Source organism: Caretta caretta, chromosome 2, assembly GCF_965140235.1.
Source record: "Caretta caretta isolate rCarCar2 chromosome 2, rCarCar1.hap1, whole genome shotgun sequence".
Lineage (NCBI taxonomy): Eukaryota > Metazoa > Chordata > Testudines > Cheloniidae > Caretta > Caretta caretta.
The window spans coordinates 9,196,345-9,213,764 of record NC_134207.1 but is presented as its reverse complement, the minus strand read 5'-3'; the positions used below and the strand labels follow the sequence as shown (position 1 = coordinate 9,213,764).

The 17,420-nt window shown below is 48.1% G+C and overlaps 1 protein-coding gene across 8 annotated transcripts in view; it reads right to left on the bottom strand.

The window, feature by feature from the left end:
* The window catches only part of PTP4A3 (protein tyrosine phosphatase 4A3), a 170,840-nt gene that overhangs the window by 59,080 nt on the left and 94,340 nt on the right, over positions 1-17,420 (bottom strand). The window contains exon 1 of one of the 8 annotated variants that reach the window (XM_048841775.2): positions 14,244-14,546. The exons of the other annotated variants lie outside the window; for them this stretch is intronic. The gene's annotated coding sequence lies outside the window, so the exon portion shown is untranslated. Of the gene's footprint in view, positions 1-14,243; positions 14,547-17,420 lie in introns of those variants that run through there. 8 annotated transcript variants of the gene reach the window in all.

The following is a 17,420-nucleotide window of genomic DNA, read 5'->3' as shown; positions in this document are numbered from 1 at the left end:
CCCAGCTCTCAAATGGCAAGCAGTATTATAACACTAGTGACTCAAGAGATTTCAGCTTCTAAAGTTACACCAGAATTGTAACAGGAGAAGAAGGAAGTAAGCCGAAAAAGAATGACACGAGTTATATCAACTGATACATCCTGACCTATCCATGGTCAAAGCACTTTCGCACATCAACCTTAATGCTTTCAGGACCACTAGTGTCTTCTAAAGAAAGGTCCTAAATGAGCAATCTGTAAGAAAAGGCAGAAATCCTTGGCAGCTCTCTCCAAGCATTCCACTCCCAGCTCAATACGGCCAAGACACAACTTGAACACCTAAATAATCAGAAGCTATTTTGGATTTTTATCCCAGGCATTAAGACCAGCACACAGATTGAGAGAACAGAAACCTGCATTCCACAGATGAAACAATTTCTTCTTTTTAAGTATCTACAGGGTACAGCTCTTGCTCCAACAGAGCTGCCAGTTCCCAGTCTTTATTTACTCCCTCCAAGGAGTGCTTTGCTGCAAAAAGATGATCTGTTTGTTGACAATGTGTTAAGTAGCACGCTTCACATAAATCTCCCTATTTATTATCAAGGCTGCATGCACATTCTTCAACTATTGCCGAGCACTTAGCAGGTGCTGCATTCCCCTGCAGTGTCACCACACTACTAGTGTTTATCCTTGGGCTTCACAAAGTGCTTTGACAAGCTTTTACATATGATCCACAAGAGCTACTGTATATAAAACCAAGGCAACTGGGGGGGGGGGGGTCTTTTCAGAGCAGTGTGGCCTGGTGGATGGAGCACTGACCTGGGACTCAAGAGATCTGGGCTCTATTCCCAGCTCTGCCGCTGGCCTGCTGGATGACCTTGGGTTCATCATGTTACTCCTGTGCCTCAGTTTCTCTATCCATAAAATGGGGATATGATACTGATTTCCTTTGTTGCACACTCTGAGATCTACTGATGAGACATCCTATATAAAAAGCGAAGTATTATTTATTAGTTCTACTTCCAGGTTCGCCAATCACCATACAAACTCAGCGTTGCTATGCTATAGATGCATCTTGACTTGTATCTGAAGGAACACTTGGCAATTGCAGAGCACCATCCCGTTAAGTACTGTGCGAGCATTAGGACAGCATCTCTAAGAGGCAGATAAACACATTTTGCATGGAGGGGGGAGGTTAAGGCCTTGCTGTTTGAAGTGCTGAGCACTTGCAGCTGCCTTTGAGCTCTGGGACCACTGTGGGTGCTCTAACTTTAAAAATCGAGCCAGTAGTTCAGATACCAACTTCAACAACCCCCGACTGATATGTCTGGCCCAAGGCCATGCCTGAAGTTACATTTCGTCAGTGGGAATGGCCAGGGATAGAAGGTAGGAGTACTTCGTGTTCTAGCCATGCTAAGAGTGCACTGCACTTTCTTGTGCCAACTATAACTCCTGGCAACTTTTATTTTTTCTTTCATCTAAGCAGACAAATTCAGGGTTGGCCAACAGGAGCATGAGCTGGACAGAGAGCGGTGGTGGGCAACCTGTGGCCCATCAGGGTAATCTGCCGGTGGGCCGCGAGACAGTTTGTTCATGCTGACTGTCCGCAGGCACAGCCGCCCGCAGCTCCCAGTGGCCGCGGTTCAATGTTCCCGGCCAACAGGAGCTGTGGGCAGCAGCAGCCAGCATATCCCTGCGGATGGTCAATGTAAACCCACTGCCTTGCGGCCCACCAGCGGATTACCCTGCCCTGACACAGAGGCTTCTCACTCACCCACAGGGTCAAGAGATTTCTTGGGCTCCCAAGTAGCTAACCCGTGGCCCTCCTGCACTCCTTACACAGGCACTGCAATAATGACAAGACACCCACCTATTGCCTTCTCCATCGGAGCTAAATAGCCACACAAGCCATGGCAGAGAAGCCCACATCCGCCCCTGCGCTTCTGTCCTGGGCATTAGTTAAAACAGGGCGAGAAACAGAAAGTGGCTGACTGAGTTGGAAGCTAATTCAGGGTGTTTCACTCCGAAGTGGGTGCCTGGGGTAAGAATCCTTACAGGCTTGCAAAGAGATCCATAGACCATCTCAGGCAGTACAAGAGTCCTGGGAAAAGCTGAGCCTCCGAGTGCAATGATTGCCAAATGCCAAAACTGGCACACCAACCCCCTTCCATCCTGAAAATAGAGTCATCCAGAAGGTTTTCTCCAGGGAAAAGAGAATCTTCTCTTCCCAGTCACTGGCAGCGAGATTGTGAAGGAAATACAATTTCTTGTCAATCAGACCAGCTCCATTCCCAGAATCTCACACCTGCATGGGAACATTCACTGCTTAAGGAGGTATTTCTATAAGCCTGCCCAAAAAGCCTGGCAAATTACTCATGACCTATTCCCTTAAAATAGCCCTGCTGGAGAGAGGTACAACACGACCAACTGGAGAGCTCAGTGCGTTATTGACATTTACGCTGGTGGATCTCAGACTTGCCAGCTTCAGCAGTCCCGTTCCACGGGGTAGCCAAGAATTCGATACATAGACCATCTCATTTATCCCCATCTCATTCCTGCATGAGCGGACGGTCAGCATACACAGTTAAGCCTGATGGTGCCAAGCTTGCCACTTCTCAGCCGAGCGGCATTTCTGACAGCTAATATTTCAGATATTGGACAGCGTCTCTGCTCCTTCCCCTCCTCCCCTGCCCACTATGAGCCCCCACCGGCCTGCCTGCAGCCAGAGAAGCCACATAAGAGATTTTTGTTTTATTTATTTATCTTTTTCCACAGAAACAGATTTTAGGGTGACCAGATGTCACTCAGCTTTTCGTTCATGCCAAGAACACAGGGCTCCAGATACGCGTGGTCAAAAAGAAGAGAGCCAAGAACACGAAGAGCAAATGTTTCCCAAGAGAAACTCACTGGCATTCTCTCCGGCAAACTGTTTTCTTTGTTTTGTTTGCTTAAAGGAAGGAGGCTAAAGCTGAGGTCCTTTAAAGAGACAGGAAAACAAACCCTACCCAGCAGCTGAAATACTGGGTATTATCAAGATAGCAGTAAGAGCCCCATTCAAAACAGAGGAGCTGCCATAATTACTATTTCCACCGATTAACTGGTAATCAATTTGAAAATGGAACCAGTCTGTTCCAGCACCTCCTTCTGACACAGCCCATCTTTATTGCCTGAAAAGAGTAGCTCACTCCTCAGCACCTTCTGATGCAAAGAAATATTTAGTTTCTCATGGTTTTTAATTTCTCCTTTAACGCCATGCCGCTGTGCCTCCTGATTATTTTGCAGGCTTCCAGCTTCTGATAGACTTAGAGGATTTCTGGTTCTTTATTTGTAATGCCTTTGGCTATTTGCTCTTCACACTCCTTAATTTTGATCTTACACGGCATCTATCACAGCTTACGTTCCTTTCTATTGACTTCACATGGGTTGGATTTCCTCTTCTGAAGGATAGCCGTCTGGCTCAAATCACCTCTGAAATCTTGTCCTCTAACCCTACTCTATTTTTCCCTCTTTATTTTGCTTCCTTTTCTGCTAGGGGCACGCATGCCCTGTGTGACTATCAGTGTGGTTAAGAGGTCATACTATACTAAACCCAAGGATTTTAATTTCTTCAAGTGTGGATTTTGGGGTTCTTTATGACTAGCTTCCCGTTTTAAAATCCTCCTTTTAAAAGTTTCATGTTCAGGGACCAGTTTCTAGGACAATCCTTCCTCAGAGGATACTGGACTTCATTGGGTTGTGGTCCACATTAGTTACTTGGTGCTTCAAGAACTTCTTGATCCAAGTGAGGTGTGTTTGTGACTTAGGACCCAGTTGAGAACTGGATGGTTTTGTATTTAAGGCACCACACAAAGACTCGAGATCTGGGTTGATTCCTGGCTCTGCCACATACTCCCTGACTGCCTCTGGGCAAATCACTCACTCTCTCTGCCTCAGTTCCCAACTGTACAACGCAATGATCTTTCCTTTCTTCCCCCTGAACCCCCACTCCCCTGCCTCTGTCTTGTCTATTTACAATGCAAGCTCTTTGGGGCAGGGTCTGTCTCTTACTATGCATACGCACTGGTTGCCGCGCAATAGGCTCTGATCTCACTTGGGGGCCTCTGGCTGCTGCAGTACCGAACAGAACACTTGTATACTGCACTCTTCTAAGATGCAGTCATTTAAGGTAGCAATGAGAAATCGCTTCTCTCAACCATGGCCTAGCATGACCTACAACCAGCTTATATGCTGGCAACCGACACTCACTCATGACTGCTTTAGGAGATGGAGTTGTTCTGATCTCCCTCAACAGTGCATACTCTCTATCCTCTTTCCTGATCTTGAGGTGGCTAGTGTAACTCCAGGAGCACATCCACCTTCCTGAGACTTGGGTTTTGAATCCCCCTCTCTGCTCAGAAGTGTCTTCTCATTAGATTTGAGACTGACAGAGCAGGGCGCCTACTCTCCTGTGAGAGCACTGGGAATTGTTTATTCCCCCCAATCCTGTCCTTCCCTTGGCAGATGCTGCATCTTTCTGGCCAAGGACCCAAACAGAACAGCTTACCCAGCCTCTGAGCAGTGCCCAGCGATCAGCTGGAGAGCTGTCTGCTGAGCAAGGAAAGAGCAGCCACCTCCCTCTCCCCACACCTTAAGGAGGGAGAGATTCTTACCAACCCCTTTAAATCACAAGAATGGGTTTCAGAGTAGCAGCCGTGTTAGTCTGTATTTGCAAAAAGAAAAGGAGTACTTGTGGCACCTTAGAGACTAACCAATTTATTTGAGCATAAGCTTTCGTGAGCTACAGCTCACTTCATTGGACGCATTCAGTGGATGCTTTTCCACTGAATGCATCCGATGAAGTGAGCTGTAGCTCAAAAGCCTATGCTCAAATAAATTTGTTAGTTTCTAAGGTGCCACAAGTCCTCCTGTTCTTTTTAAGAATGGGTTAGTAGCAACACAGAGGGCTAGCACCCTGTTTGGCTGCCAAGTTGTGTCTGGTTAGACACAATGCAGAGGTTTAGCTCTGCTGGAGCACTAACAGCTGCTTTTGGGAGCCTTGCTCCAGACAAGACTTAGCAACGGCTCCCAGTAGAGCTTTCCGCACTGCAGGCCACCTCCCGTTCTCAATGCTTTGCAGATTAGCTGGTGTCCCAGCAGCGTTCCCCCTGCTACAGTCCAGAGAGGGGGGGAAGGTCACAGCTTGGGTCAGTGAGCTGCCCTTTTCCTGGGCCCCTCAGCCTGGTGCTGGCTTCCCTGAGTCACCTAATTCACTCTCAAACGGCACTGCAGCCTTTTGCTTTAACTGTCAATGGCGCCCGCGCTGCACACCTTATCAAGGGGCTGTATGAATATCTCAGACCCAGGGAGAAGGTTTAGCCCCATTTTACAGTCAGGAAGATGAAGGAAGACGTTCACGCCCACATTTCCAGAAGGAACCACTCATTCTGGGTACTCGACTTGAGAAACCATGGGCCTGGCTTTCAGACACGCTGGCACCTACCACTCCCCCTGGAGTCCATGGAAACTGGAGTTGCCTAACCCCTCCGAATGTCAGGCCTTAAGATCAGTGGTCCCCAAACTGTGGGGCATGCCTGCCTAGGGGGCCATGGAGAAACGTTTGGGGAGCGTGCAGCAGGGCCCGGGCCACCCCCACGGTGGGTGGGGAAGGAGCGCCATGCATCCAGCCCTTCTCTGCCCCCAGACCAGCTCTTCCCCAAACCCTGTTCAGCCCCCAGTCCTGCTCCGCCTTCCGGCCCAGCTCCACCTCCAGGCCAGCTTTGCCCCCTACCCCAGCTCCATTCCACCCCCTGCTTCACCCCCAGCCTCACTCTGTCCTCATTCCCTCTCCGCCTCCAGACCAGCTCTGCCGCTCGCCCCAGCCCCTCTCCCATCCCCAGCCCTGCTGCTGAGGAAGCCTAGGCTGTGCAGTAATGGGGGTGGGGGGCATTGACAGATTCCGTTACTGGTACGGGGGGAGGACGGGTCTGGAAAAGTTTGCGCATTACTGCCTTAGATGCTTGAAGCTGGGCACCAGTCAGCTTTTACAAACCTGGGCCTCACGGAAGGCCACACACACTGAACCAGTGGCAGAGCCAGACTCAGAACCAGGTGGGCCTGGCACCCAGCTCAAGGCGTTCGATTTGCCAGTGTGGCTTCTCACCACTATTTCCACGTGCTAGGAGCGTTATTACATCTGTTCCCTGTAGCACTCGCAGCACCTTGCGGCAGAAGATTGAGAGGGGAAGGGTAGAGTGAACAGCGACCCCATGTTTTGCAACATAAATCCTGGACACATTTGCTCCGGCGGATCTTGGTATATTTGCACTTCGAGACAAGTCAATCCCATTCAGATTAAAAGAATGATGTTTCTATGGGCAGAGCAGGGACACACGGTTCCCTTTCATTGTTCCTATGACCTTTGGTTTTAATGAGAAAAGGAGATTTAGAAAAAGCAAGGAGGAGAAGCAGGAAGGCAAAAGTTCATCCTAAGGCAGACACGTTATTCAGCACTCAGCACACAACAGAAGTGGCTTTAGGTATTTTATTAAGGTTTCCTTTTCTGCAGTTCACCCCCCTGCACAGTCCCTAACAGGAAGTTTTAAAAAACCCATGTGCAATATAGGGCCCAGCAATCTTGATGTCTGTCACAGGCATCTGAACTGGAATATGGAACGAAAGCAGACAGAGCAGGTGCAGCATAAACAGATGGCAGCAGGTTGCTCCCACCTGTCCCACAGTGCTGGAGGGGAAAAGCGGCACAGTACCGATACGTTATATTACTACACTGCCTTGCATCCTGAAGGATGGCAGGCTGCTTGACAAAATACACTGATGATGGACCTCTGGGGAGAACGGTCTTTGGGAACAGCGAGAAGGCGTAAACCTCTTTCGGGGCAGTGCTGTCGTGTAAGGCGACACCAAGGGGTGCATTGTTGGAGCTGGGACCAGTGCCGGTGGAGTCTGCTCTGTTTCAGGCTGCTCCTTCTCCCCAGCCCATGTGGGACGTGGTGGACTTCTCACAGGAGGCTTTGTGGTATTTGTTCTTATGGGAGCTCCTTCTTGGGCTTCTGCTTCAGTGTTTGGTGCAGCTCCTCCAGGTTTCTCACGGACACTGGGAGTGTTGATGCCAGATGCAATGCTGATGTTGAGATCAGCTTTAGTGCTGTGGGAATCTGGGATGATGCTGGTGCTGGATCTCCTTTGCGCTCTCTTATTTGTGTCAGTCTCAGGCATTGCCTGTCTGCTCGATGACGCTGGCTTGTCCACGAGTAGGACTCAGGAATTTGACTCCTCGAGGTCTGATGAGACTTTCATGGACTGTTCCGGAAGACAGAATTGCAGCTTCCTGTCTCGTGAGGTGCAAGGTCCGGCAGAGAAGGACAAGCATTCCAAGCCTCTGCTCAGAACGTGTGATTCCCCCAGGGAGAAGTAATATCTGCTGTGTCCAGCCTTCAGGGGACTTAGTCCATTGCAGGGGAGCCACAGCTTGCAGCCTGCAGGTTTAAAGTCTGCCACGTTAAGGAGCCCTGTACTGCGTGCATGTCTGGAGGGTGGGGTCTGACTAGTAGAGCTCAGTCCAGGCGGGTCAGATTAGTTCACAGTGGTCAAATACTGGAGATGTGAAGACTCCATCCTGCGGACTTTGGCAGGGTTTGAAGAAGTTTAGCCTGAGCTAAGAGCTAGCTGACTGGACATTTTCCAGGCTCCATGTCACTGCCAGGGGTGACAAGAGGGAACTGAGGGAGGGTGGCAGCCGCCTCCTCCCTGCCTTTATACCCTTGTATAGGAGCACGAGGCAGCACCAAACTCATATGCTTCCCCAAAGCCCACTGCGACTCAAAAACCCTCTGGGCTCCCGTGCAAGAGGTGCAGGGACACCTCCAGTGGGCTCCACACTGGTGCTTACTGAGAGAAAGCCAGGGGGTCAGCTTGACTCTACCTCCACCATGCAACAGACTGCGTCTTGCAGGGAAAAGGAAGCGGATAACACACATGTCCATTTTGCAACTGAAGGAGCTGGAAGTAATTCTTGCCTCACTGAGCCCATCTCTAGCTGTTGAACAGTAAGGTGACAGAGCTCATGAGCCATCGTCATTTGTGATAAGGCAGCTCTAATCTGTGCAAAAAAGAAATCCTGTCCACCCAGCATGCTCGGCAAAGAATCAACAACCTACAGCCACCGGTCTGCTCAGAGCCATGTCTGTACATCCATCCATCCTGCTGCCTGGTCCCATGCCATTTGCTGTTATCTTTAGCTTGCCACAGAGCAGCACCTGGCCCCATCATTATGTGACATTCTTGTTATCCCACAGGAAAAATAAAAAAAACAACACAGCAGGAACTAAAAATGATACATCCCGTCACACCCCCAGGGCGGTCATTAGGAGCCAACAGTGCACTGCAGTGTCTGAAAGCATCAGATTTTAAAAGAAAGCAAAAATATAAAGAAGCAAAGAGGGAAAAGAAAATTAAGAAGTGAGAGTGGGGTTTTTGAGGGGGGAATATTGGTGATCAGCTGAGTCAGAATTCATGTCCACGCGCAGTTGGTTGTATGCAAGAGCCTAAACCAGCATGGATTCAACAAGCAGATATGCTTAAGCATGAACTTTATACTGTTAACGTTGAGACCGGCTGATTGCCTTGTCCCACTTTAAATACTGTCTGAATAATTATTTGTAAGTCACCAACCCTGGGCTGCAAAGATTGACAGTGTCATAAACGACGCTTCAGCGGTAACAGCTGCTGCCAGCAGGAGTTCTAAGAAATGTCGCTTTTAATTAAAAACATTGTTTTGAAGTGCACTGCACAACTTCTACATGTGGAGAGAGGTTTTACCCACCACGGGCGTGAGATGCCATGCAGAGTTGAATGGGCACAGTTTTCCTTCCAACCTGGAAGGTCAGACACAGGATCCTGCGTGCACAAGAGGTGCCAGGTATCTAATACCATGGCAGAGGTTTTCAAGAGCGACTAGTGATTTTGGGTATCAGTTTTTGGATGCTCGATTAGAGACACTTCAAAGGGGTCCAATTTTCAGAGGGTAAAGTGTTCAGCACTTGCTGAAAATCAGGTCCCTTTCAAGGCATTTCAAACAGGGCACTTGAAAGTCACTAGTCACCTCCTGAATTCCAGTCCTGTTCTAACCCCTACCACAATGCCAGCCCCCAAAAAAGGAATGACCAGCCAATATGTTGTTATTAGAAGGCAGAGCTGGAGCAGTGTAATGTTTGGGACACTAAAACAAGAGTGATGCAAAAGGACTTCTCTCCAATAAAACCTGAAGCCTCTGCCCCTGTTTTAGCTGGTCCCAACTGAACTGAAGCCAAAGCAGCACGGAGGTTCAACAACGTGCTCCAAGTGCTCACGAAAGGCTCAAATACAGCTCTGCACAGCCTTTTGAAAATCTACAGTGCAGCATTTACAGGAGTTGCATCATATCAGTTGCATCAAAATTCTGTTAAAGGAATGAACATGGTCTGGCAAACTGCTGAGAACGAATACTCTGCAATGTGTTTCAGGAGCGGAGGTTCACTAGGAACCTTTTACCACCGTCATCGGGTAGCAAATGTCAGACATGTGATCCCTATTCTATACGCATTCAATATTTTTTATTGGCTTTGATCCACTCCTGCCAGTAATCAGGATTCAGTGGGAACGGATTGCATATGAGAAAAACATACTAATTTCCCACAAGGTCTAATTTTCTGTGTAAGCATTTAAACTATTTTGGCAAATCCATGTTCTGGCAATTCAGCTCTAGTCCATAAATTCTTAATGGGTTTTCAATCACAGTTCATCCCGGCAATACAAGCTGCAATACCGATTACCATATTCAGCATGACAGAACAATGTAAGGAGGATTTTTCAAGCAATATTAATAACCTGTCAAGTGAATACATATCCTTCCCACTCAAGAGCTATAGGGGATCTGGATGCTGCAAAGGAACATGCAGTAAATAACCTTTTGGAAGAGGATAGCTTATCCCCAGTACACAGCCCTAGGTGTCCCTTGGCTTTCAGACTTTTGCACTGCACAGACCCAACCAATTACTCAATCTGACAAGGCCCAAACAAGGGAATCTGAATCATAGAATCATAGAATATAAGGGTTGGAAGGGACCCCAGAAGGTCATCTAGTCCAACCCCCTGCTCGAAGCAGGACCAAATCCCAGTTAAATCATCCCAGCCAGGGCTTTGTCAAGCCTGACCTTAAAAACCTCTAAGGAAGGAGATTCTACCACCTCCCTAGGTAACGCATTCCAGTGTTTCACCACCCTCTTAGTGAAAAAGTTTTTCCTAATATCCAATCTAAACCTCCCCCACTGCAACTTGAGACCATTACTCCTCGTTCTGTCATCTGATACCATTGAGAACAGTCTAGAGCCATCCTCTTTGGAACCCCCTTTCAGGTAGTTGAAAGCAGCTATCAAATCCCCCCTCATTCTTCTCTTCTGCAGGCTAAACAATCCCAGCTCCCTCAGCCTCTCCTCATAACTCATGTGTTCCAGACCCCTAATCATTTTTGTTGCCCTTCGCTGGACTCTCTCCAATTTATCCACATCCTTCTTGAAGTGTGGGGCCCAAAACTGGACACAGTACTCCAGATGAGGCCTCACCAATGTCGAATAGAGGGGAACGATCACGTCCCTCGATCTGCTCGCTATGCCCCTACTTATACATCCCAAAATGCCATTGGCCTTCTTGGCAACAAGGGCACACTGCTGACTCATATCCAGCTTCTCGTCCACTGTCACCCCTAGGTCCTTTTCCGCAGAACTGCTGCCTAACCATTCGGTCCCTAGTCTGTAGCTGTGCATTGGGTTCTTCCGTCCTAAGTGCAGGACCCTGCACTTATCCTTATTGAACCTCATCAGATTTCTTTTGGCCCAATCCTCCAATTTGTCTAGGTCCTTCTGTATCCTATCCCTCCCCTCCAGCGTATCTACCACTCCTCCCAGTTTAGTATCATCCGCAAATTTGCTGAGAGTGCAATCCACACCATCCTCCAGATCATTTATGAAGATATTGAACAAAACCGGCCCCACTTGGGGGCACTCCACTTGATACCGGCTGCCAACTAGACATGGAGCCATTGATAACTACCCGTTGAGCCCGACAATCTAGCCAGCTTTCTACCCATCTTGTAGTGCATTCATCCAGCCCATACTTCCTTAACTTGCTGACAAGAATACTGTGGGAGACCGTGTCAAAAGCTTTGCTAAAGTCAAGAAACAATACATCCACTGCTTTCCCTTCATCCACAGAACCAGTAATCTCATCATAGAAGGCGATTAGATTAGTCAGGCATGACCTTCCCTTGGTGAATCCGTGCTGGCTGTTCCTGATCACTTTCCTCTCATGCAAGTGCTTCAGGATTGATTCTTTGAGGACCTGCTCCATGATTTTTCCAGGGACTGAAGTGAGGCTGACTGGCCTGTAGTTCCCAGGATCCTCCTTCTTCCCTTTTTTAAAGATTGGCACTACATTAGCCTTTTTCCAGTCATCCGGGACTTCCCCGGTTCGCCACGAGAAGGGAGGGCTCTACAGGGAGCTTTGTGTGGCCTAGCAGATAGAGAACCGGACAGGGAGTCAGGAGACCTGGTTCTAGTCCCAGCTCTACCTTGTCTATTTAAATAATAAGATGTTGGAGGAAGGGACAGTCACTCACTATATACACATGCATAGTCTCTAGCATAATGGGGCCCGGGCCTCAGGTGCCAACTCTAAACACTGCTCTAACAAACTACAAAAGGCGAGCAATTGCTTTACGGCATAAGCAACCCTTCCTACCGCCTCAGTTTCACAGAATCATAGAACTGGAAGGGTCCTCGAGAGGTCACCTAGGCCAGTCCCCTGCACTCATGGCAGGACTAGGTATTATCTAGACCATCCCTGACAGGTGTTTGTCCAACCTGCTCTTAAAAATCCCCCAATGATGGAGATTCCACAACCTGCCTAGGCAATTTATTCCGCTTAACCACTCTGACAGTTAGGGAGTTTTTCCTAATGTCCAACCTAAACCGCCCTTGTTGCAATTTAAGCCCATTGCTTCTGTCCTATCCTCAGAGGTTAACAAGAACCATTTTTCTCCCTCCTCCTTGTAACAACCTTCATGATTCACCATTATCCATAATAAAGTCAAAACAGCAACAGGTAGAGATCAGTGCCAGGCGATTGTCCCGAGCCTGGGGCAGGGGAGCAGGAATCACTGCGGAGCGAGCTATGGTCTGGGGCTGAGAGCCAGGACTCTGTTCTTAAGCCACTTCACTCCTGGGTGCTTCAGTTTCCTCATTAGTCAAATCGGGATAATGCTTACCCTACCTTTCTAACACAGTTGGAGATTTTAAGGATACAAAATGCCAAGTGCAAAGCACTATTAGCAATAATAATAATCCTGATTTAACCAGCCTTCTGGCTAGCTAGCATCAACTCAAGTGCCAGTGGAGAGTAACTGCTCCAGAAAGAGACACTACAATGGGATCCAAAAAGAATGCACCACAGATTAACTGATTACAGGTTGAAACATACACCTTTTTCCTAGTGAAGACACAATCCAAGACTTCATGACTATCAGTATTATGCAATGATGTGACCTTTTGGAACTTCACAGCAGCAGAGGTGATAGAAAACAGGGCCTTCCTGGTCCACAGCTGTAGTTCTTTAACGGCTGAGATAAAGGAGAATCCCTTTTAGCTGCAAGCTGTACAGGATCTTGGATGCTGCTGAGCAATTCTGATTTAATCCAACAGAGGGCAGCGTACACACTACCAGACCTAGTATATGTCTGTGAGTAATGCTTCAACGTACTAGCCTTTCACCTACTGGGTTCCGAAGAGGAAGAGTGGAGTCACGGCACAGTACTGTGTAAATGGGAATGGGAAGTACAGTTGTAAGTGTGCAGCGGTGTTACATTTAGCTAGGCCGGACATGAAACACACATGGGTCGGTGTTTGTGGACCTACCACATCCCCAGATGACACAATAAGGCATGCTTTGCTGCCTGGCTTAGGCAGAAACTCCTAGCAAAGGACACTGGCAGACCGGTGCCGAGGCAGCGCGTGCGTATCAGAAGCGGACGGCTCTTGTCCTTTTAGTCACATAGCTAGGGCCAAGAGGTCCATACAGAGCACTGAATTCAGCCTGATCTCAACGTGAGTACAGAGACCGAAAGGGGGTTTTAATCACAAAGAACTGCCTACTGTAATACCCCTCCAAATATAACCTGGGTATGTGTTATAAATACCACCCTGCACATACTGTGGACACATACAGCATATGAATTAGCTCACGGCTAGTTGCAACCTTCCTACCTTAGAATCACAGAATCTCAGGGTTAGAAGGAACCTCAGGAGGTCATCTAGTCCAACCCCCTGCTCAAAGCAGGATCAATCCCCCAATTTTTGCCCCAGATTCCTAAATGGCCCCCTCAAGGATTGAACTCACAACCCTGGGGGTTAGCAGGCCAATGCTCAAACCACTGAGCTATCCCTCCCGCCCTTGCCGTGGCTTGTACGCTCACAACCCTCAGCTTAGAGCACACTGGGGCAGTTCTATTAGGCTACCTGCGATTCTCAAACTGGGTTGCAACCCTGTTTTAATGGGGTCACCAGGGCTGGCGTTAGACTTGCTGGGGCTTGGGGTTGAAGCCACAGCCAGGGCGGTGGGGCTCCGGTTACAGCCCTTTCCTGCCCCTCCCACCCACAGCGCAAGGCTCAGGCTTCAGTCCCCCTTCCTGGGGTAGTAACTTTTGTTGTCAGGATGGGGTCATGGTGCAATGAAGTTTGAGAACCGCTGGAGAAAGCCCCCAGCTGTTGTAACGAGCAACATTCCTGGGCTGTCCCAGCAGTGTTATGCTAAAGAGCTTCAACCTGCAGCATAGAGGACAGCTAAGAATAGAGGAGCAATCCAACACCTTGGGCCGTGGGACACTGTGGACTCCCCACCAGTGGAGCTATTCCATGATTGGACCACAGACATCAGTAGGTATACGACTGACATCCATCTAGTAGCGAGGGTTCAGGGACGATACTGCCAAGAGTCTGGAGGATGGGCTAGCTGACCAGCTAGAGCGCTCTTCTGATCCACCCGAGTTATATGAATCGCATTAATTCCTCTTACCTTAGACTCAGCCTTTAATCCATAACACTGTTTCAGAGCTGGGTAAAAGGTTCAGTGAGCAACAGCAGAGGGAAAAGGGGGTGCGGGTGGGGGGTGTCAAACCAAAGACAAGTTCAAGCCCAATATCACTTTGAACAACTAGCCAGGAATAATCAGCACAAGACTCACCTCGGCTGCGTCTGTACCTTTCAGAAATCCAGCTAGCAGTTTTGGAGTCTCAAGCAAGGCAGGCAGCCACAAAAACCCCGGTCTGTCAGGCTGCTTCCAGCTCACTGGGTATTTAACATTCTGCACAGAGCGATGGCTTAAGCCTGCTGCGATCTGGTTTCAACACTGGGTTTTGCTTTTAATTTACATAGGCAGAAGCATTCATTTTCAGGTCTGTACTGTCTGAAGCTCCGGAACACAAATGGCGTTTTTCAAAAGACCCCCCGAAAGCAACACGTACCAAGCAAATTGCAATTTACATTTTGCCACAAGCATCTTTCGCTGAAACCTCAACTGTCAGTAACTGTAGGATACATGAGTGAGTGATAAGTGGGCGTTATCAAGCGCGTTTATGAGTAAGTCTCATTAACCCTTTGCTTGTCTCCTGAAGGAGGCTGTTTAAGGACTCAGAGTGGTAACCATGTTAGTCTGTAACAGCAAAAATAAAGAGGAGTCCTTGTGGCACCTTAGAGACTAACACATTTCTTTGGGCATAAGCTGACCTCACACTTGGTAAAGCAACCCCCATCCTTTCTTGTATTTAGACCTGCTCCTGTATTTTCACTCCATGCATCTGATGAAGTGGGTTCTAACCCACGAAAGCTTATGTCCAAATAAATTTGTTAATCTCTAAGGTGCCACAAGGACTCCTCATTATTTTTGTTTAAGGACTGCATTACTTAAAACAAAAAGCTGCGTTCATCCCAGTTCTGCTACTTGCAGCTTGACCTTGAAGAAGCCAATTAACTGCTCTATATCTCAACTGACCCATCTGTAAAAGGGGTATAAATGATATTTTTCCAAGAGGGATGGTGCAGGTAGAGCTAATAGATTTTTATGACAATTTAGCCATCAAGTTTACCCTTATTTTTGTGCTGGTAATTCACCTACAAACAGAGCATGATTTATTAATTTATTCTCCATTCAAAACTGATCAATGGCTTATTCAAAGAAATATCAGTCTATAGATTGTTCACAAACTGTTTGCATGGATAGGCAAGTTGTGTGACTGGTCACTTAAGTCACATGGCATTAAGGTTGCCAACACGGTCTTTCAAAAATACAGGACATGCATAATGGTGGGGCGTCCAGGCCAAATCTGAGTGGTGTTGCGACCCTGTGCACTAGGTCACACCACCACTCAAATTTGGCCCACCTGCCCCTCTGTCAGCCTTCTAAAGAAATACGAGACTCCTTTTATCCTGTATTTTAACCAGAGGTGTAGTGCTGCCAGAAACCTGATTTAAATAGAGGACATCCCTTATAATATGGGACGGTTGGCAACCTTACATGGCATCTGTTCCCCAATGGGATGACCTAACCTTTATGTACTAATTTTGTTTCTGCCCCAAATGAATTTTTGGTTAAATAACTTTCTTTTCTGAATTAAACCCGGGCCTGAAATTTGACCTTCAAACATGCTCGTGTAAGAACAAGAGCTCCCTCAAATGTCCGTGAAAAAGGTGGATGCAACAAAGCTAATTTCGAGAAAAGTTTCTGAAAAGAGTTAGCAAATACTCCTCTGCACTCTTTGCCCAGATCTAGCTACAAGGCTCAGTTTGAGTGAAACACTTTAAGACCCTTGGTTTCAAGGCCTTATTACTGAAAATTTTTATTACTATACTAAAACCAGAGCCTACACAAACTCAGATCTGCCTCTTGCTATGAGCAAGAGAGAAACTGACAGCCCAGCCCAGTTCCCTGAAGGAACATAGCAGGAGGCTGTAGTAACACAGACGCAGAGCTGTTTCGGCAGAAGCTCAGTAACCTTTGTGTGTTTGTAGACACACACCCATTGTGAAACCTGGGGGCACACACAGGACAGAAACTGAAAACACAAAGCGCATCAGTGGGGCAAGCTGCTTCTGACCGATGGCGACTAACCACATTCCCACCCAGACTCGGGCTGGTGAGGAAAAGACCACCTGTAGTGAATGCTTCTGTAAACAGATGGGATTGGATTGTACCCTTGGATGTCAACAGATTCTGGCGGACAGACAAGGGGAAATAAAGGACTCTTGGCCAATAAAAAGATTCCTTAGTTCTCGACCCTGGGTGTTCAAATCTGAAGTTACCAGGAAAGCCCAGGATGGGGGAGCAGCTTGCTAAGGAACCAGGATCCATACGATATAAGGGCTTGCAGATTTAGTCAACTACATTGAAGCAGCATTCAGAGCGCTAGAAATGTACTCGAGAGCCCCTCCACCACTAACGAGGCAGGATTTTGCTGTGGGCACTAGGTAAAGATTTGGAGCAGTAATGCTGGAAAAAGCCCATTGCAGTAATCAAACCATGAATCACCATAAGAGGGGCGGGCGGGTTGGGAGACTGCCAAAGGGAAACTGAAAAGATGTGCCTGGCTCCTGCCCCGACCTGGGAATCCTGGTAGGGTCGTCCTGCTCATTAAGAACTCCTAATCTGCATGCCTCTGACAGCTATCTGCCACGCAAGTCACTCATTACACGTGAGCCAACTCATTTAGCAAAGATACAATATTTACTATATGACTTGTGGAAAATGAGAAGCCTTGAAGAAAGCACATAGCCAGAGATTTTCCTGCATCTCTGACTTACCGTTTTAAACCCTCTGCACACATGCAGCTAGCTCACAGCCGAGCAACCCTCATCTCCCGGGAGCTGCCGTTCCGCACTGACATGGCAATACGTTCATAAGACTGGCTGTGGAACTGTCAAAGGAAGTATTACCACCATTTTACAGCTTCAGATCCAAGGCTCAAGGTTAAGTGTTAAAGAAGTGCCTCGGTCCCGTTTTGAAAAGTGACTTAAGAGACCAGGCCAGAGTAAACGACACTGCCTGTCCCGGCTCCCACATCACTCGCCCAAGGTCACAATGGCAGCCAGTGGCTGCATTCCCAGCCCAAACCTCACCCCAGGGCCCCATCCATGAGACCACCCCTCAGACCTAGACTTGGGAATGTGCTTCCTCCGACCCTGTGGTCTGGCAGAGCTTGGATTCATAAGCCTTCCGAACAGCCTGCAAGACCACCTTGGGGCCCCAGTATTTGGGAAAGAGGCTGTCACACGTGGAGAGGTTGGCACTGGTTAACTGGGGGGCTCAGAACCGATGGCAGGAAGAGGCGAGTGCTTTGTTATAAGATCGGATGGCAAGAGTGCTCAG